Source organism: Onychostoma macrolepis, chromosome 23, assembly GCF_012432095.1.
Source record: "Onychostoma macrolepis isolate SWU-2019 chromosome 23, ASM1243209v1, whole genome shotgun sequence".
In the NCBI taxonomy this organism is placed as follows: domain Eukaryota; kingdom Metazoa; phylum Chordata; class Actinopteri; order Cypriniformes; family Cyprinidae; genus Onychostoma; species Onychostoma macrolepis.
In genome coordinates, this window is record NC_081177.1 from 30,048,868 (window position 1) to 30,070,174 (window position 21,307).

The window sequence follows — 21,307 nt, forward strand, 5'->3', positions numbered from 1 at the left end:
AGTAATGTATAATGATAAGATTAAACACTCAATTTTCAGTTAAAGGCATTTCATTATTGAATTCAGAGATGTCATTGTCTAGCTCAGTTTAGTTTAAATAGTATCTGTGCAATCAAATCGGCGATAATCGCTAGAAATTAAGTGTCCCCAACTGAGCAAGCCAGAGCGACAGCGGCAAGGAACCAAAACTCCTCTGTGACAGAATGGAGAAAAACCTTGGGAGAAACCAGGCTCAGTCGGGGCCAGTTCTCCTCTGACCAGACGAAACCCGCAGTTCAAAAGTTTATATTTCTATTTTAATTTTGTTGCAATTTCTAACAATAGTAGTATTATGTAGTTAGGTATTTTATTATATTTTAGTTTAGTTATTTTTGGTTGATATATCTGGGGATATATCTCTGGGGGTCATCTGGGTGTCCTGGTCTCCGCTAACGATCAGGGCTGTAGACATCATCTCTTGGTGCTGATCCACCATCTGATCGGATACGGACTGAGAAACAGACTAGGAAAGAAACAGAAAAATATTAGCGTAGATGCCATTCAACTTACGATGTAACGAGTACATCGTGTGTTATGGGGAGTGTTCCCGGTTCCGGTTGATCTAATTAATGCAGCCTAACAATCCTTTAACGGATTTGAATAATAGAAGCGTATTAATGTGTTATGTGTAAGCCAGGCTAAAGATATGGGTCTTTAATCTAGATTTAAACTGACACTGAGTGTGTCTGCCTCCCGAACAGTGTTAGGTAGATTGTTCCAGAGTTTGGGAGCTAAATAGGAAAAGGATCTGCCGCCCGCAGTCGATTTTGATATTCTAGGTATTATCAAACGGCCAGAGTTTTGAGAACACAGCGGACGTGGAGGACTATAATGCGATAAGAGCTCGCTCAAGTACTGAGGAGCTAAACCATTCAGGGCTTTATAAGTAATTAACAAGATTTTAAAATCTATCCGATGCTTGATAGGGAGCCAGTGCAGTGTTGACAGAACCGGGCTAATATGGTCATATTTCCTGGTTCTAGTAAGGACTCTAGCTGCTGCATTTTGGACTAACTGTAGTTTGTTGATCAAGCGTGCAGAACAACCACCCAATAAAGCATTACAATAGTCTAACCTTGAGGTCATAAACGCATGAATTAACATTTCTGCATTTGACGTTGAGAGCATTGGTCGCAATTTAGATATGCTTTTGAGATGAAAAAATGCAGCTTTACAGATGCTAGAAACATGGCTTTCAAATGACAGATTGCTAGCGAACAGCACACCTAGGTTCCTGACTGATGAAGAAGAATTGACAGAGCAGCCGTCAAGTGTTAGATAATGTTCTAGGTTATTACATGTGGGGTTTTTAGGTCCGATAATTAACACCTGTTTTTTCTGAATTTAGCAGTAAAAAATTATTCGTCATCCAGTTTTTTATATCGACTATGCATTCCGTTAGTTTCTCAATTTGGTGTGTTTCACCGGGCCGCGAAGAAATATAGAGCTGAGTATCATCAGCATAACAGTGAAAGCTAACACCATGTCTCCTGATAATATCTCCCAAGTGTAACATGTAAAGCGTGAATAGTAACGGGCCTAGTACTGAGCCTTGAGGTACTCCATACTGCACTTGTGATCGATATGATACCTCTTCATTCACTGCTACGAACTGATGGCGGTCAGATAAGTACGATTTGAACCATGCTAAGGCACTTCCACTAATGCCAACAAAGTTTTGTAGTCTATTCAAAAGAATGTTGTGGTCGATAGTGTCGAACGCAGCGCTAAGATCCAGTAGAACTAATAAAGAGATACAACCACGATCAGATGATAGAAGCAGGTAATTTGTAACTCTAATGAGAGCAGTCTCAGTACTATGATACGATCTAAATCCTGACTGGAATTCCTCACAGATATCATTTTTCTCTAGGAAGGAATATAATTGTGAGGATACTACCTTTTCTAGTATCTTTGACAGAAAAGGGAGATTTGAGATCGGTCTGTAATTAACTAGATCTTTGGGGTCAAGTTGTGTTTTTAATGAGAGGCTTAATAACAGCCAATTTGAAGGTTTTGGGGACATATCCTAATGACAATGATGAATTAATAATAGCCAAAAGAGGATCTATGACTTCTGGAAGCAGCTCTTTTAGTAGTTTAGATGGAATCGGGTCTAACATACATGTTGTTGGTTTAGATGATTTAACAAGTTTATACAATTCTTCCTCTCCCACAGTAGAGAATGAAATTGTTCCTCAGGGATCTATAGTGCGCTATCTGATGCGATACTGTAGCTGACGGCTGCAAGGATACAATTTTATCTCTGATAGTATCGATCTTGGAAGTGAAGTAGTTCATAAAGTCATTACTGCTATGCACTTGGGAAATGCCAACACCTGTTGATGCTTGATTTTTCGTTAATTTAGTTACTGTATTGAATAAATACCGAGGGTTATGTTTGTTTTCTTCTAGAAGAGACAAAAATAATCAGATCTAGCAGTTTTAATGCTTTTCTGTAGGATAGGGTACTTTCCGCCAAGCTAAACGAAATACCTCTAATTTAGTTTTCCTCCAGCTGCGCTCCATTTTCCGGGCTGCTCTCTTTAGGCGCGGTGTGCTCATTATACCACGGTGTTGGACTCTTATCCTTAATCTTCCTTAAGCGTAAAGGAGCAACCGCATCTAGAGTGCTAGAAAAGAGAGAGTCCATAGTTCCTATTACATCATCAAGTTGTTCTGAGCTATTGGATATGCTGAGGAACTGAGATAAGTCAGGAAGATTATTTATAAAGCAGTCTTTTCTGGTAGAAGTGATGGTTCTACCATATTTGTAACAAGAAGTTGGCTTTACAGCTTTAGCTATATGGAATATACAGGAGACTAGATAATGATCTGAGATATCATCGCTCTGCTGTAAAATTTCAACGCCACTGACATCAATTCCATGTGACAGTATTAAATCTATGATTTCGACAATGAGTAGGTCCTGACACGTGTTGTTTAACACCAATTGAGTTTAGAATGTCTATAAATGCTGATCCCAACGAATCTCTTTCATTATCAACATGGATATTAAAATCACCAACGATTAGGACTTTATCTGCAGTCAGCACTAACTCCGATAGAAGATCAGAAAATTCTTTAATAAAGTCTGTATGGTGCCCTGGTGGCCTGTATACAGTAGCCAGTACAAACATCACAGGGGATTTATCATTAACACTTGTTTCTTTGGATAACGTTATATGAAGCACCATTACTTCGAACGAATTATACTTGAAACCCAACCTCTGAGAGATACTGAAAATATTTCTATAAATTGTAGCAACACCTCCCCCTTTACCTTTTGGACGCGGTTCATGTTTGTAACAGTAATCTTGGGGTGTAGACTCGTTTAAAGTAATGTAATCATCTTGTTTTAGCCAGGTTTCTGTCAGACAAAGCACATCTAGTTTATGGTCAGTGAACATATCATTTACAAAAAGTGCTTTTGAAGAAAGGGATCTAATATTCAATAAGCCAAGCTTTATCATGTGTTTATCTGTATTATATCGTTTTTTTATTTGTTGAACATCAATTAAATTGTTACTATTACTTTGGTTTGGATGTTTTCTGTATTTTCTAGTTCGGGGAACAGACACAGTCTCTATAGAGTGATATCTAGGTGAAAGAGTCTCTATGTGCTGAGAGTTAACTGACTTTGGTGACGTGAGGCGGCTAGCAGACGATCGGTTTAGCCAGTCTGTCTGCTTCCTGACCTGGGCTCCAGTTAGTCAAGTACAAACTCTAAGACTATGTGCCATATTTCTAGAGAGAAGAGCGCACCACCCCAGGAGGGATGAACACCATCTCTTTTCAACAGGTCAGGTCTGCCCCAAAAATTCTTCCAATTGTCTATAAAGCCTATGTTATTTTATGGGCACCACTTAGACATCCAGCCATTAAGTGACGACAGTCTGCTATGAATCTCGCCGCCACGGTAAGCAGGAGCGGACCAGAGCATATTACAGTGTCTGACATCGTACTTGCAAGTTCACACACCTCTTTAACATTATTTTTGGTGATCTCCGACTGGCGAAGTCGAACATCATTAGCGCCGACGTGGATAACAATCTTACTGAATTTACGTTTAGCATTAGTCAGCACTTTTAAATTTGCCAAGATGTCAGGCGCTCTGGCTCCTGGTAAACAATGGACTATGGTGGCTGGTGTCTCTATTTTCACGTTCCGTACAATAGAATCGCCAATAGCTAGAGCACTTTCATCAGGTTTCTCAGTGGGTGCTTCACTGAGTGGGGAGAACCTGTTTGATCTTTAGGGCTGGGTATCGATTCAAATGTCCCGATTCGATTCGATTCGATTCGCAAGCTCTCGATTCGATTCGATTCGATTCTAGATTATTTTATTTTTATTACATTCAGTGAATATAGTTTTAATACAAAAGCTATTGATATTTCTAACAAAATGAACAGTAAACATCAGTTTACAAATAGTGAATTCATAAAAAGACATTAAGAACCACAGGTCTGTATTTTAAACCTATTCTTTTTTTTTGTATAGGGTCCTTACTTAAACAATAATAGGGCCCTATAAAATGTTCAGAATTTTTCTGGTAATCAGATGAAGGCATACAAAAACATTAATTTAATTGATCCTAATCAAATGAAAATTAAACCCTTTTATTTTTTGGCAAACAGTGCTGCACAACAGAGGTTTACTGTTAAAAAAATTAAGAAAACAAATGGGATCATTCCTTTTTTATTAATATTTATTATTAATAGTAGCATTGAGTCTTGGTCTTAACGTTAAACTAAACTTTTATTTTGACAGGTTGCCGTGAGGAACTTGCAGCTGCTGTGTATCATGTGATATGACGGTAGTTTTCTCAAATTAAACTGTAAAATGCTAATGAAATGACTCTGAGCAGCAGTGTGTTAATATCATCATATAGTGAGACGGCAGAAGATGAAAACACCGCGAGCATCGTCCGCGCTTTAGTATGTGTGGAGTAAACAGTGCGTCGCGCCATCCGCTATTCATTCATTCATTGCGAAATCATGGTGCCTTATGTGTGATATCAAATGCTTCCACAGATTTATAGCATTACTATAGCATTTCACCTGAGCATTACGAATCACGCGTATGGCTTTGGTCTTGGATCTTGTCAACAGTATCTCCACCATGATAAGCACTGAATGAATGACAGGCTTTCTGTTGTAACATCGCGCATCGGTAAATACGGGTGACATCTAGTGGAGAAGACTAATGATAAGAATCACATTAATCAGATCTCGTTTTAAATGTGTGCTGAAATAAATACCGGAAAAGATTGATTCGCGGCTTTTGAGAATCGATATTGAATCGACTTCATTAAAAAAAAACCGATTAATCGAAAAATCGATTTTTTTTTGCCCAGCCCTAATGATCTTGTTATCAGATTCCTAAGAGGTGCCTGGAGGTTACATCCTCCAAGGCTGCACCTCATTCCCTCTTGGGATCTCACAGTGGTCCTTCAGACGTTACAGAGAGATCCGTTTGAGCCCTTCAGTCAGTTGGACTTAATACCATCTACAATCTGCAAATGAAACCAGTTTCATCCGGATTTTTGAGCACTAGAACTCAGGCGGCTGATAGAGTGTAGAGCTTGCATTTAGCATCTTCCCCTATCTGAGGTGACAATGTGCCCTTATTGAGTCCAGTTCAGTTCCTTCTTATGATCCCTGGACTACCCTTCCATCACTCAAAGCACTCCCTTATGTAGCTGAGTTTAGCGGAGGAATTCATTACAAGAATCCATTACGAGTGAGTATCTAGCATAAGTGAACTCTCATAATGGTATCTGTGAGGATTTCCAGTCAGAATTTAGACTGTATCATAGTACTGAGACTGCTCTCATCAGTGTCACAAATCAAGTCAAGTCACCTTTATTTATATAGCCCTTTTAACAATACAGATTGTGTCAAAGCAGTTTTACATTATTAACCCTCTGGGGTCTGAGGGTGTTTTGGGGCCCTGAAGAAGTTTTGACATGCCCTGACATTTGTTTTTTTCAGTATCTTAAAAACATATTAATGGATAATGTAAGAAAGGACAACACTGTATTCAGCACAAACTGGGCTACAATAATATGTAACCAACATGAATGTGCATGTTTGTGTTTTTGAGAAAACAACGTGTGGTTAGTGGAAAACTAACATTTTTAAGTAATTAAAATAAGGCCATAAAACACATACAGTGGGGCAAAAAAGTATTTAGTCAGCCACCAATTGTGCAAGTTCTCCCACTTAAAAATATGAGAGAGGCCTGTAATTTTCATCAGAGGTATACCTCAACTATGAGAGACAAAATGAGAAAAAAAAAATCCAGAAAATCACATTGTAGGATTTTTAAAGAATTTATTTGCAAATTATGGTGGAAAATAAGTATTTGGTCAATAACAAAATTTCATCTCAATACTTTGTTATATACCCTTTGTTGGCAATGACAGAGGTCAAATGTTTTCTGTAAGTCTTCACAAGGTTTTCACACACTGTTGCTGGTATTTTGGCCCATTCCTCCATGCAGATCTCCTCTAGAGCAGTAATGTTTTGGGGCTGTCGCTGGGCAACACGGACTTTCAACTCCCTCCAAAGATTTTCGATGGGGTTGAGATCTGGAGACTGGCTAGGCCACTCCAGGACCTTGAAATGCTTCTTACGAAGCCACTCCTTCGTTGCCCGGGCGGTGTGTTTGGGATCATTGTCATGCTGAAAGACCCAGCCACGTTTCATCTTCAATGCCCTTGCTGATGGAAGGAGGTTTTCACTCAAAATCTCACGATACATGGCCCCATTCATTCTTTCGTTTACACGGATCAGTCGTCCTGGTCCCTTTGCAGAAAAACAGCCCCAAAGCATGATGCTAGGCTGCAGCAAAGTCAGATTGTACAGAGGAGTCGTCTGGTTCCTGTGGTCTTGTGCCGACAGCCATCTAGATGACGAGGTCTTCACTGGGGATCTGTCTCTGGGGCTCATCTAGTTGTCCTGGTCTCTGCTGACATTCAGGGCTCTAGAGGTCATCTCTAGGTGCTTCTCGACTGGATACGGACTGGATCCAGGTGACTGCAGTGACCATCTGATCTGGTTACAGACTGGATCTGTGAGGTGACCTCAGAATAAGAACGAAAACAGACTAATATTAGCATAGATGCTATTCTTCTTATGATGTAACAAGTACATTGGGTGTTATAGGAAGTGGTCCTGGTTTTGGTTGATCTAATTAATGCAGCCTAACAATCATTTAACGGATTTGAATATTAGAAATGTGTTGGTGTGTTATGTGTAAGCCAGGTTGAAGAGATGGGTCTTTAATCTAAATTTAAACTGACAGTGTGTCTGCCTCCCGAACAGTGTTAGGTAGATTGTTCCAGAGTTTGGGTGCTAGACAGGAAAAGGATCTACCGCCCGCAGTTGATTTTGATATTCTAGGTATTATCAAATGGCCAGAGTTTTGAAAACGCAGCATACGTAAAGGACTATAATGCGATAAGAGCACACTCAAGTACTGAACCGGGCTAATATGGTCATACTTCCTGGTTCTAGCAAGAACTCTAGCTGCTGCATTTTGGACCAGCTGGAGTTTGTTTATTAAGCGCGCAGAACAACCACCCAATAAAGCATTACAATAATGTAACCTTGAGTTCATGAACGTTTGAATTAATGTTTCTGCATTTGACATTGAGAGTATAGGTCATAATTTATATATATTTTTGAGATGGAAAAATGTGGTTCTACAAATGCCAGAAACGTGGCTTTAGAAGGAAATACTACTGTAAATGACCTGCTCTTATCATCTGATTGTGGTTGTATCTCTTAATTAGTGCTTTTGGATCTTAGCGACCCATTCAACACTATCAACCACAATATTCTGTTGAATAGACTAGAAAATTATGTTAGTATTAGTGGAATTGCATTGGCATGGTTCAAATCATAGCTATCTGACCGTCATCAAATTGTAGCAGTGAATGATGAGGTATCATATTGATCACAAGCACAGTATGGAGTACCACAAGGATCAGTACTAGGACCATTGCTTTTCACGCATTATGTGCTACGTTTACGAGATATTATCAGGAAACAAGGCGTTAGCTTTCACTGTTATGGTGATGATACTCAGGTCTATATTTCTTCGTGGCCCGACAAAGCATACCAATTTGAAAAACTAATGGAATGCAAAGTTGATATATAAATGGATGACTAGACATTTCCTACTACTAAATTCTGTAAAAAAAATAAATCAATAAATGGAGGTGTTAATTACCAGACCAAAAACTTAATAATCTTGCTAATTACTTATAAATTCCTGAATGGTTTAGCTCCCCACTATCACATTTCTATAATTCAAATCCATTAAAGGATTGTTAGGCTGCATTAATTAGGTCAACCAGAACCGGGAACACTTCCCATAACACCCGATGTACTTGTTACATCATAAGAAGAATGGCATCTACACTAATGTTGGTCTGTTTTGTTCTTAACCCGAAGTCACCAAAGCCACCAGATCCAGTCTGCATCCAGATCAGATGGTCACTGCAGTCACCCAGATGCAGTCCGTTTACAATCCAGATGGTGGATCAGCACCCAGAGATGACCTCTACTGCCCTGGGCTGCGTTTCCCAAAAGCATCGTAAGCCTAAGCGGATCGTAGCGCCATTGGTGGCAATGGGTCTACAATGTACTTAGACTTACAATGCTTTTAGGAAATGCAGCCCTGAATGTCAGTGGAGACCATGTCAACTAGGTGAGCCCTAGAGACAGATCCCCTAAGTAGACCTCGTCACCTCGACGACCATCGGCACAAAACCACGGGAACCAGATAAGTCGTCTGCACAGTTCTGACTTGAGTTGCAGCCTGAAATTAAACCACACTGTGCTGGTTTCTTCTGGCCAGAGACGAACTGGCTCCCAGCTGAGCCTGGTTTCTTTCATGTTTTTTTTCTCCATTTTTGTCACTGATGGAGTTTTGGTTCCTTGCCATGTTGCCTTTGGCTTGCTTAGTTGGCGACATTTAATTTCTGGTAATATTTTCGACTTGATTGCACAGATACTATTTGAACTGAACTGAGTAAATAATGAACTGACTTTAACTGAAAATTGAGTGTTTACTGTTCTCCTTTTGCATTATGACACACTATTTAATATTGTAAAGCTGCTTTGATACGAACTGTATTGTATAAAGAAGGATTAGTGCTCCATATGTTGTGGCTTCCTTTGGTGGCCCCATATGTGTATTCTGCCCACTGCTATGTCCCGATTAGGATTCAGTGTTTGCCCTAGACGAGGGGTGGGGAACGTTGATCCTGAAGGGTAGAGTTTAGCTCTAACCCTGAAAATACTAATACCTACCTGTATCCTGAAGACCTTGATTAGCTTGTTCATCTGTGTTTGATTAGGGTTGGAGCTAAGCTCTGCAGGGACACCGGCCCTCCAGGATCAACGTTCCCCACCCCTGCTCTAGACCAAGGGTGGGCAATTAATTTCCCCAAGGGGCCACATGAGAAACTTGGGCGGTTGCAGAAGTCCGGACCAATACTCAGTTCTGCCCAATATATTATATCTCTTTATAAAAAAAGTAAATGAAACATTATAATCATACAATGAAAATGTGGAGGACACAATTATATCACTATTTAATGAACATTCACAAAAACAGTTTTGAAAATGTGCATTTTTTTGCAGTGTTTCAAAAACTACCATCACAACTTTGTACAAAAAAGCAAGTATTTCTAAGCAATTCAGTGACATTCGCAGTCAAAACCCGAAACATAAATTCTCATAGAATGTATTCATTACAAATATTGAACCATCTCTTTATATTTCTTAAAATAATAGATGTGCAGTGAAGGTAAACTACACAAAGTCATTTCTTTTCATATCTGTCATATTGTTTAAGTTCCTCCATTGTCCAAAACGCAGCGTATTGTCTAAAACAAAAGTTATGACTCCTGTGTATGTTGACATAAATTGATAGTGGTCTGTGCTTCACTACAATACATTACATTACATTCTCCCCGCACTACAGTGTGTCGCGCAGCTTTGCCACACAGATTTTGATAGGTGGATAACTATAATAAATCAGGTGCAAATGAGATAAGCATGAGATTTCAGCTGTTTTGAGATATTTATGAGATAAACTAATATTTCATGGGTAGGTTGCAGAATTTATGCCTACACAAAAGAAAGCTCCGTCTAGGCTCTGCCTCGGTACGGTTTGTGTCCAGCCATTCGTTAATCTGGCTGTTTGATATAGAGACAGAAATTAAATGTAGTAGAAATAAACACGTTAAGAATCCATAGAAGCGGAGGACTATTATTATTATTATTTTCTTTTTAGGACTATTATTATATTGTAATGTTTGGTTGACCAATCAGTGGAGAGGGGCATTTCATTCCCACCCACATGCAGAGATTGAATATTCAAGTTGTTTATTCATTTTCTGTCCCTGAGCATAAAAACGAAAAAGCGGAATTCTTGATTTTTTTATTTAGTTTGAACAAATTATTTTTTTTCTTTTATTTTTCAGATTTCAATATTAAAAAAAAAAAAAAAAACGATTGGACAGAAGATACTGTCATGAATCCGGTCTATGAACTTCCGTTCACTCACCACCAGAGGTCACTCGCTCACCACAATAGGTGCGTTTACATGGAGCATTGTAATCGGTTTAAAAGTCCAATCCGAATGAAAATGCTCCATATAAACACCTCAATCGGAATAAAAATGCCCAAACCGAATGAAATTGTAATCGGTTTGAGAGGGGTGAGATAAACCTTTCTATAAACCGAACAAAATTAAAATCCTGCCATGTAAACACTTTAAACCAATTACTTTGCGTCTACGTCATCACGTCCAGAGGTCGGGTCGTCAGAACGTGAACGTGATGATGTCGGCAACGGTACATTCTGTGATTTGGGGACACCGACACAACAGTAGAGACTGGGTAATAGTGGAGGTATAAAGTTAAAATTTCCATTATACAGTTAAAAACACATTAGAAAGGAGAACGCTTGCTGTGTGACGGACTATCTGCTCTCATGTCCGGAGTGAAAAACAGATCTGAAATGAAGCGCAATTTTCTGCTTTTCAGCTTAGAAACAACACAGTGATGATAGTGAAAGTAGCTCAATGAAAATAAACAACTTGACCAAAAGTTGCCTTTGTCATTTGTATTTGTATAGATGACAGATTCATAATTTCCGATCTGCTTGAATTTATACGTGCTCACGCCATGAATGTTTTACGAAACACGATTGTGATAAAGCAATGCTTCTTTGATTCATTGTTCAGCAACTCTTCGTAAGAAATCATGTATTTGTTCCATTTAAGTACAGTACAACTTTGTAGTATCAGAGTACAATTAATCTCAGCTGCATTACAGAGGGACATATGATTTCTATGATCGCGTTCTGGCCATATGACTGAGCGCTCGAATGAACGCAAGGATTCAAATATTAACCGTTTATTCTAAGCAAGTGCAAACAGATATTAAAAATATTAACGTAAATATGGGCGTTTTTTTCCTCTGGTGACTTGTTTTTGTTGTCACTGTAGGCTATTAGCATATCCTAAAATCGAAAGCACAGGCACATGTAAACACCATATCGGATTAGATAACGTCTCATGTAAACAGTTCATCGAATCTTTCAATCGGAATGATTTTAATCGGAATGACAAAAAAGTGTACATGTGTAAACGCACCTATTGACTCTCACAGCACCCAACACACTGGACTCCATTTCTCATCATCCATTGCACTGGTGACACATACACAGCTGATTACACTGATTGCACATACACAGCTGAGGGCACTGATCACACAGCTATCACCAATCACACACTCTACTCACTTTCTCTCCCTCACGGCCGAGTATTGTATGCGCTTATTGCTCCCCTAGCTTTAGCTACTCTACAGAGCCCTTGTTAGTTTTCTAGTCTTGCCTTGCCTGTTTTCCTGTGTTCTTATTCTAGCCCGTGTTCCCTGGATTAACGTTTGCCCTGCCGTTTGGATACTGTTTGCCCCAGCCCGGACCATTGCTTTGTTTACTCATTACCTCTTTTGTCTTAGTCCGCTGGATATTGTTAGCCCACGATCAAACACGCCTGTTTTGGATACTTCTTTTGCCTTGCCCTCTATATACCTGTTTGCCGTTTGACCCTGCCTGTTATGACCATGTCTTTGCTCAGAAATAAAGCTTTGCAATTTGATCCGCACGCCTCACGTCTCGTTGACCACGTTACAGATACCCTGATTCTGAAAGTTTATCCGACTATGGAAATGTGTATAAAAAGCTTTAAACACTTTAAAGGGGTCATATAATGCCCATTTTCCACAAGTTGATATTATTCTTCAGGGTCTTAATGAAAAGTCTGTAACATAGTTTGGTTAAAATTCCTCATTGGTAGTGTAAAAAACAGCTCTTGTCAGAGCAAGCGGTATTGTGTCATTCTCCTTTAAATGTTAATGAGCTCTGCTGACTCCGCCCCTCTCTTCCAAGCCGCTCTCTGAGGGACTGTTTACTTTAGCGCATTCATTGTGAAACTTGCTAATTAGCACATTATTAAGGCCATTTGCAAAGATTCATTTAAAACACCTTGTACTCACTTCTTCTGGAGGTGAAGCTGGATCACGAATGATTTGCGCGAATATAGACGCATTTATGTAGATGGAGGGCGCATTCCCTTCAGAACCAAACCTAATCCTCTTCAGCGGCTCAGATGACGGGAGTAAATGACTACTGCTATGTTCATTATTACATCCTACAACAAAACACCTTAATCGCTTAGGAGTCATTTTCTACATCTGCTCCGGTGGTGAAACAACTGATGACAGCTCACTCAGGGCGGGTCTGAGGTAAGACACCAGTGCAGTCTGTGCTGAAACTCTGCTGTCAATCAACAATTGTGGGAGGGGCCTCCGTCCATGTGACGTCACATGAACAAACGGCTCGATTTGATAAAGGGGTAAAGATTTTCTTTGTATTCTTGTAAAATTGTATATTTGTATATAATGTAGGCTGTAAACCCACGTTTATTTTTTATTTTATCTTTTTATTTGGATGTCTTGATATAATTGTATATTTTTCTTTGTTGTAGTTCTAATAAAAAATAATAAAAAAAGAAAGGGGTAAAGGGGTACAGATTGGGCCCATACATAGGTGTGCCGATTTGGGTGAAATGATCTCATTCCTTTCTCGAGTTATAGCCTTTTTAGCGACCTTCGAACGTTTTGAGGTCCCCTCGCCAAGGAGAATGGAAATTTCCACTTTTTTTGCTTGATTATTGACAGTCAGACTCCAGAGAATCGTTCTGTGCCGCTTCGGGTCGGACTGGGCCAAATGCCTGGTGCTAGTTTGCAAAAGTAGGTTTTCAACAAAATCCAAAATAGCCGAAAATTTTGTCGGTGCGATGAGCCAATCCGAGACCTCCCTCTCCTTCGGCTCGAGCCAAGGATTCCGATGACATAAGGCACTTGGCTCTACGACAAGCTGTTTGGGAGTTAGGAGCGATGCCGTACTTTCCGTCGCAGACGGGGGAGGGTGCTACCATCCCCCAGCGTTTCAGGTCTCTGTGACTTACCGCGGCCTGGATGGGCGTGACCGTTTCAGGCTTCCTCCCCGCTGCGTCATAGCGTAATCACTTCTTGGCCTTTTGGCGAAGATCAAGTTTGATCATTCCAAATGGATTCAACGAGAGAGGATACATTTTTGCCGACTATGGTGGTGCGGCTGAAGAATACGGTCCGGCTACAAGTGAGAGCGGATGCAACTGCGGAGACTAAAAGAAGATTCGGAAGAGAGTTCGTGGTGATGGAGGTGCTGAGAGAATTGTTTGGGGTTCCGGCTTCTTCAATTTTTTGTTTACAAGACTTTTCTGTATCTGGATTTATGGATTTTACTTTTTTTTCAATTAACTGACTGTGTTGCGTTTCATACGTCATGGGAGAAGGGAAAGGATCATCAGCGGCTAAAGGACCTGCAGCTCTACCCTGCCTATGTGCAGGATTTCTTGCCATTAACTATCCACCTGTATAACCCCTACATGGAGGATGGGGACATTTTGGCCTTTTGACCAGGTATTGTGAGACGGTGAAAGGAGGAGAACATTTGAAGGACCGGTTTGGCATTTGGAATGGAAAGAGAAGATATCTGGTTAAGTTAGGGGCAGATAAAGCGGCACCAGGTGGTGTAGTACATCCACCTGGATCTTTTTACATTGGATCAAACAAGGGATTTTTGCATTATCCAAGCCAGCCAGTATATTGCAGGAGGTGTGGGGTGCAGGGGCATGTGAAAGCGGACTGCGCAGGACAGAGATGCCGCTTTTGTGGATCTGCAGAGCACATGGCGTCGGACTGCGCAGAACTGAAAACCTGCAGTTTATGTGGAGGAAGGGACCATTTGTTTCGGGTGTGTACGAGCAGACAGAAGACTTTTTCCAGCCTGTTTAAGGAAGTTCAAGGTCTGCAGGCTGATCTTGAAGGCCTGTTGATGAGTGTGTCAGGCGGACGGGAGAGTCAAGTGGCAGGCCCTTCAGGAGTGGGTGCAGGTGGTGGAGCTGTGAGAGGGCAGGTGGCAGAAGCAAGGAGTGGAAAGGTGACGGAAGAAGGAAGCGGGATAGAGGAGCTTCAGTTGAGTCCTTCGCAGGAATGGTCGGAGTTCGATGTTGCAGAGGTACTGTGTGGCATTTACGGGGAGACGGAGTTGGGGAAGGCAGAGTCTACAGGCGGCGAAGGGGAGCTTCACTCGGAAATTGAATTGGAGCAGGGCATAATGGAAGGCGCTGGGCCTTCCATGGGGCCTGATAAAGGCCAAGGCTTAAAGAGAAGGAAGTTTTGTGAGGATGTGACTGGAGATCGGGGAAAGAAGTGCAGTAAAGTCCAAGTTCAAGAACCTGCACTTAGACAGATCCAGAGCAAGGTGGCTGTGGGTGAGATGGACACAAGGGAGAGGGTGGTGGAGGAAAGTGGGGGAAATGGGAGTGGGGGAGGGGTTTTGGAAAAGGTCAAGTTAATTTTGCGGGAGGATAAGGAGGGAGGGGAGAAGGGGAGTGAGAGAGGGGATGGAGGGGAGGTGGGAGAGTGGACGGAAGTAATGGTGAAAGGGAAGGGGAAAAAAGGTTTAGAGTGAAAAGGGAGCATGTGAAGTGTTGTGGGGTTTCTTTGGGTTGTTCCTTTTCTTTTAAAATGGTTTTTGTTTAAATGGGGTGTTTAAAGGTGGCAACTTTGAATGCAAGAGGGCTAAAGATGATACAAAGAAGGACTGCAGTTTTTCTGTCTTTAAAAGTGTTACCCTTAGATGTATGTTTTTTACAAGAATGCCATTTGAAGGATAAAGAGGATGTTTCTGTTTTTTCTGCGGGGTGGGAAATTGGGCCTTCCTTTTGGGGTGTGGGGAATGTCAATGCAGACGGGGTGGGTATTTTATTTTACTCATCGGATTTTGTTGTTGAGTCTGCTGTTGTTGTCATCCCTGGGAGGGTAGTGGTTGTTGATGCGAGATGGAGGGGGACAGCTTTTTGTTTTGTAAATGTTTATGCCCCGAGTAAATTGGGTGAAAGGGAGGGGTTTTTGGAGAGTTTGAAGGGAATTTTGTATACAAACAGACTGCTAGTGCTGGGAGGGGACTTTAATGTGTCTTTGGACAATGCTTCTGGTGGTGCACTGGCTCAACTAGTGACGGGTTTCTCGCTCTGTGATTCCTTTCGGGGGGCTGGAGGGAGTGTGCCCACCTCCACTTGGTGCAACAGTAGGCAGGAAGCGGCACGTTTGGACTATCTCTTTTTGCCGTCATATGTAAAAGTGTTTAATTATACCCAGGTTCCTATGTGGGTTTCTGACCATTGTCTGGTGGGGGTATGGGTGGAGGTGGGGGGTGAAAGGTGGGGGAGGGGGTGTGGAGGTTCAATACTTCCTTTTTGAAGGATAAAGTTTTTTGCATAGCGCTCTATAATTTGGTAGCTGGTTGAAAAAATCTGCAAGGGTTGTTTCAGTCGCGAGGGGAGTGGTGGAAGGGTTTCAAGGAGAGGGTAGGGGTTTTATGCCGAAATTGGGGAAGGGAGAAAGCAAGAATTGAGAGGGAAAAGGTTGGTAAGTGGTCTGAGGAGCTGCATGCTCTTTGGGCGGGCGGGGCTTTGGGGACTACAGAGGGATGGTGTAGGGCTAGGCATTTGCAGGATGCAATGAAGGTTCACTACTTGAAGGAAGCCAAGTCATTTTTGCAATGTTCAAGCATCCGGAAACAGCTTTATGATGAAAAACCAACCAGTTTTTTCTTTGCAACAGTGCAAGGTAGGCAAAGGAAAAGCTATATAGAGGGGTTGAGGGGCGAAGGTGGGGTGCAGACATCAGTGAAGGGGATGCTGGAAGTGGCTGAAGGGTTTTATAGAAATTTATTCGCTGATAGAACTCCTCCAGTTTCAGCTTATGGGAAGTCTTTGGCGGGACTTGAAGGAGGTTTAGAGGTTGAGGCAAGGAAAGCTTTAGAAGGGCCCATGACCCTGCAAGAAGTCAGTTCTGCAGTGGCCTCTTTGAAAAAGGGGACGGCTCCAGGAGGTGACGGCCTTCCAGCTGCCTTTTACGAGGCGGTTCTTCCGTGGGTAGGAAGGGAACTGGTGGGAGAGTACCAAGAATGTTTTAGGAAGGGGGTGCTGATAGAGTCAATGAGAACAGGGTTGGTAACATTACTGTATAAGAAAGGTGCAAAAGAAGAGTTAGGGAATTGGAGGCCTATCACTTTGCTGACTACGGACTACAAGGTTTTGGCAAAAGTTTTGACAGAGAGGCTAAAGAAGGTCATAGGGGCAGTTGTTCAGCCAGACCAGACATGTGGGGTGCCTGGCAGGTCGGTCTATATGAATTTAGCTTTAGTGAGAGATGTAATCTGCTGGGCAGAGCAGAGGCAGCTCCCTTTAGCTATTCTGAATTTAGACCAGGAGAAGGCCTTTGACAGGGTTAGTCACACCTTTCTGGAGGCAATTTTGAGGCATATGGGGTTTGGCCCAGTGTTCAGGGCATGGGTTAAATTGCTTTACAGAAAGGCATTCAGCAGAATTAGGATAAATGGCCATTTCACAGGAAAGGTGGAACAGCTGGGGGGCTTCTATGTTTTGTCATTAGAACCTTTGTTGGGAGCTTTGAGGGCGGCGCCATCTCTTAGGGGCATTCATTTGCCTGGTGGTGGTGGCACATGTGCCAAAGTGGCTGCTTATGCACATGACACAACTTTGTTTCTGACGTCTGAGCGGGACTTCGAAGTGGTTGGTAGAATACTGGAGGAGTTTTGCCAGGAGTCTGGGGCACGAGTTAACGTGGGAAAGTCATCAGTCATGTTTTTTGGCCAGTGGGCTGGGAGGGCAGAGGCAAGAGGGGGGTATAGTATTTGTGTTGATGGGCTGAAAATTCTTGGTGTCAGAATTTTCAGAGGAGACAGTGCGAGGGAGAACTGGGAGGCAAGATTGAAGGTAGTGAGGGGAAGTTAGTAAGGTGGAACTCTAGGGGGTTGTCCTTGTGGGGGAGGTTGGAGGTGCTAAAAGCTGATCTTCTCCCAAGCCTGAACTACTTGGCCTATGTGTTTCCAGTTCCTTTTTGGTCTGGGAGGAGGCTAGAAAGGCTAGTCTTTTCTTTTCTATGGAAGAATAGCACCGAAATGGTGGCTAGGGGGCAAATGTATAGGCCGATGAGGGATGGTGGGAGGGGGATCCCTTGTGTTCCTCTGAAGATGGAGGCTATTTTCTGCTCCTGGGCAGCTCGTTTAGCATCGCAAGAGAAGGAGCATAAGGCCAGGTTTTTAGCCCAGTTTTGGTTGGCCTTTCCCTTGAGGTCTTTGGGTAACTGGAGGGGAACAAGACCCTGGTCTGCAGATAGGCCGGAGCATTATCGTAAAGCAGCAGATTTTATTGCTAGGAAGCCTTGGTGTCTAGAACAATCCCTGATTTTAGAACAGAGGAAACTGTACCACAGTCTGAGTGCCGAGCTAGTGGAAGGGGTAGAGAAGGTGGTCTTGCCATGTGAAGTGAGGTGGTTAATGGTGCAGCCATCGTTTTTAACAGGCTTCTGTAAAGACCTTAACTGATTAGCGGCCTTGGGTCGGTTACCAGTGAGAGAGAGGTTGTATAGACATGGTTCTGGTAGGTCCCCAATGTGCCCGACAGGTTGTGGTAAAGAGGAGACAATAGAACACGCATTGTGGTCGTGCCCAGGAGCTGTAGCGCTCTGGAAGGCAGTTATGCTGTGGTGGGAGAGGTGGAGGGGGCCAATTATCACAAGAGATTTAGTGTTGTATGGGGTGGGTTTAGATGGTTTTGAAGTACAGCGAAGGAGAGTGATATGGGGTAAGATCTCAGAGGGGAAGCATGTTCTGTGGGAATGGAGAACAATGTGTTTGAGAAAGCAGTTTCCCCATCTGGAATCAGAAAGGTTATTTTTACAACTGTTGGGGAAAATGTCAGCAGAGGTTAAAGTGTTTAGAATGGTTTTCTGGGAGGAGGTAACCAGGAGGGTATGGAGGGGGCTGCAAAAGGTTGGGGTGGGGTAGATGGAGTGTTTGTATTTGTGCTTTGGTGCTTTTTGTTTTTGTTTTCTCTTTTGTACAATGCGGGTGTTTGTTTTTGAAACCTGATGTATACGTGACTTTTGATTTTTGAATGCTCAGAGAATGGCATGATGGAATGTTAAAGAGTATTTAAAGACCCATCTCTTTAGCATGGCTTACACATAACACACTAATATGCTTCTAATATTCAAATCCGTTAAAGGATTGTTAGGCTGCATTAATTAGATCAACCGGAACCGGGAACACTCCCCATAACACACGATGTACTCGTTACACCGTAAGTTGAATGGCATTTACGCTAATATTTGTCTGTTTCTTTCCTATTCTGTTTCTCAGTCCGTATCCAATCAGATGGTGGATCAGCACCAAGAGATGATGTCTACAGCCCTGATCGTCAGCGGAGACCAGGACACCCAGATGACCCCCAGAGACATATCCCCAGTGAAGACCTTGATTAAAATACAATAAAACTAAAAAAATAACAAAATAACTAAAAATCTAATAAAATACCTAACTACATAACACTACTGTTGTTAGAAATTGCAACAAAATTAAAATAGAAATATAAACTTTTGAACTGCGGGTTTCGTCTGGTCAGAGGAGAACTGACCCCCGACTGAGCCTGGTTTCTCCATTCTGTCACAGAGGGAGTTTTGGTTCCTTGCCGCTGTTGCCTCTGGCTTGCTCAGTTGGGGACACTTAATTTCTAGCGATTATCGCCGATTTGATTGCACAGATACTATTTAAACTAAACTGAGCTAGACAATGACATCTCTGAATTCAATAATGAAATGCCTTTAACTGAAAATTGAGTGTTTAATCTTATCATTATACATTACTGACACTCTATCCTCCAATTTGATACTGTTAAGTGCTTTGACACAATCTGTATTGTTAAAAGCGCTATATAAATAAAGGTGACTTGACTTGACTATTTATGTTGTATTTTTGAACATTGGGTTTTGTTGTGAAATATGGTTTTGGTTAAATAAATAAAAAAAAAATAATAATAATAATCTGTTCTTATCAGTTTGATATTTGATACGTCCCCTACCCGGGGACTGCATATTAAATTGATTTTTGGATCACGGAGCTGGAGCCGGGGCTTGCTCCGTCCACTCCACGCATCGGCCTGGTATTACAGTGTCTCCAGGAATGGTGCTTCCCCTTTTTGGGGATTGCCTCTTTTTGTGAGGAATAGCAGAGCAAATAACGAGGGGCCTTGCCTCGCCTCCCACGGAGGTCTGGCCTCACAAAGACTGCCGTCGGTTGGGAATTCACCGGTTTAAAAAGCTGCAGCTGGTGCCAACGCTTGGCAGGCTCGGTCAGGCACAGCGCAGGCCACCCGTCCTTCCTTTGATAGGGGTGGGGGTCACCGTTGATGAGGATGGTCGAGAGGGAAATGGTACCCCTGACTGGCAGCTTGAGTCTTCATACTTACCTGGCAGGGGAGACACCATGATCAAGAAGGTGGTTCACCCAGGGCGAGGCTCGGCCATTACACTCCGGACGTGCTGACCCCTGCGAATTCCCCAAATGTGGGAATCTCGACTGCATAATTTATGGTAGTGGGGGACTGCGTTCGCGCTCTCCCCTGAAAGAGCTGGTTAAATAAATCTTTTTTTGCTTTTGTGTCTTTGTTCTTCTTTTCTTTATTCGGGCTAGTCAGCGATCCAGAGAGTTGTACAGAGTGAACGGTTCTGTCATATTGCGCGCGTGTGAAAACAAAGTCACTTACACTCTTCAAAAGTCGGCCCCACCAATCCTCTCCAGAGAATCTTTCTGTGCTGCTTTGGGTCGGACTGGGCCAAATGCCTGGTGCTAGTTTGCAAAGATTACAAAAAAAAAAAAAAAAACACTGGGTGGATTTTTATCATTATAGGGTGGTTGTGCACACACTGCCAACACACATCTCAGTTCATACAACTTGTAAAAGTGCATGTAGCATTATATGACCCCTTTAACAGAGATGTCTAGTGGGTATTTAATAGGGCTGTCCCCTACAACTTAACTAGTCATTCATTTAAGCCATTATTAACTAACTGCATGTTTATATTAAAGCTAATAATGCAAAATGAGTTGGCTGCAAAGATGAAATTCACAATGCTGACCCTCATCTTCAGTGAAGGCTACTGGACACACCTTTAGAGAGAAATGCAACCTTCATACCGATTACATAATCAGGGAGTATTTGATTTTGTTTTGTTTAAAAGTAGACATTTCTATAGATATATTTCTCATGTCTGTGAGGCAGCCATACACTGAGTTTTGGTTCTTTTTTGTGATGCTTTCCAGAAACAGAGATGGCAGAAAGCACGTCCTTGTTTTCATTATTTTTCAAAATCACAACGTTTTGTTGTTATTATGAGTTTAAAGAAATAAAATCAATTTCAGACTGATTTGTTTCATTATCAGGAAAAAATGCAAGGGATCGTGCAAGCGCCTCACCTCCCGGTCATGCAGCACCATTCCGCACTCTAGAGTTGGGGTACTCGTATGGGATCAGATTCCCACCTAAAGTATTGCAGTCACGGATAAAAAAATAACAAGCGTGAAAACAAAATGTAAAAACGCAAGTAAAAATATATTGCACAAGATTTAAAAACGAAAGCAACATTTTCAGAATAGCAAACAGTAGTCACGGATAGAAAAATAATAAGCGTAAATCAAACAATGAGTAGCGCATTTTAAAAAATAATAAGCATGAATCAAAACTTTAAACACATTTAAAATCATATTGC

The 21,307-nt window shown here is 41.8% G+C and overlaps 2 non-coding genes across 2 annotated transcripts; both read left to right on the plus strand.

The window, feature by feature from the left end:
- Window positions 1-19,540: 19,540 nt before the first annotated feature.
- LOC131532718 (U2 spliceosomal RNA) lies at window positions 19,541-19,735 on the plus strand. The gene has a single exon (XR_009268951.1). It is a non-coding gene; the product is annotated as a U2 spliceosomal RNA (small nuclear RNA).
- A 264-nt stretch (window positions 19,736-19,999) lies between these two features.
- On the plus strand, window positions 20,000-20,163 carry LOC131532715 (U1 spliceosomal RNA). Its single transcript, XR_009268949.1, has one exon. It is a non-coding gene; the product is annotated as a U1 spliceosomal RNA (small nuclear RNA).
- Window positions 20,164-21,307: the final 1,144 nt, after the last annotated feature.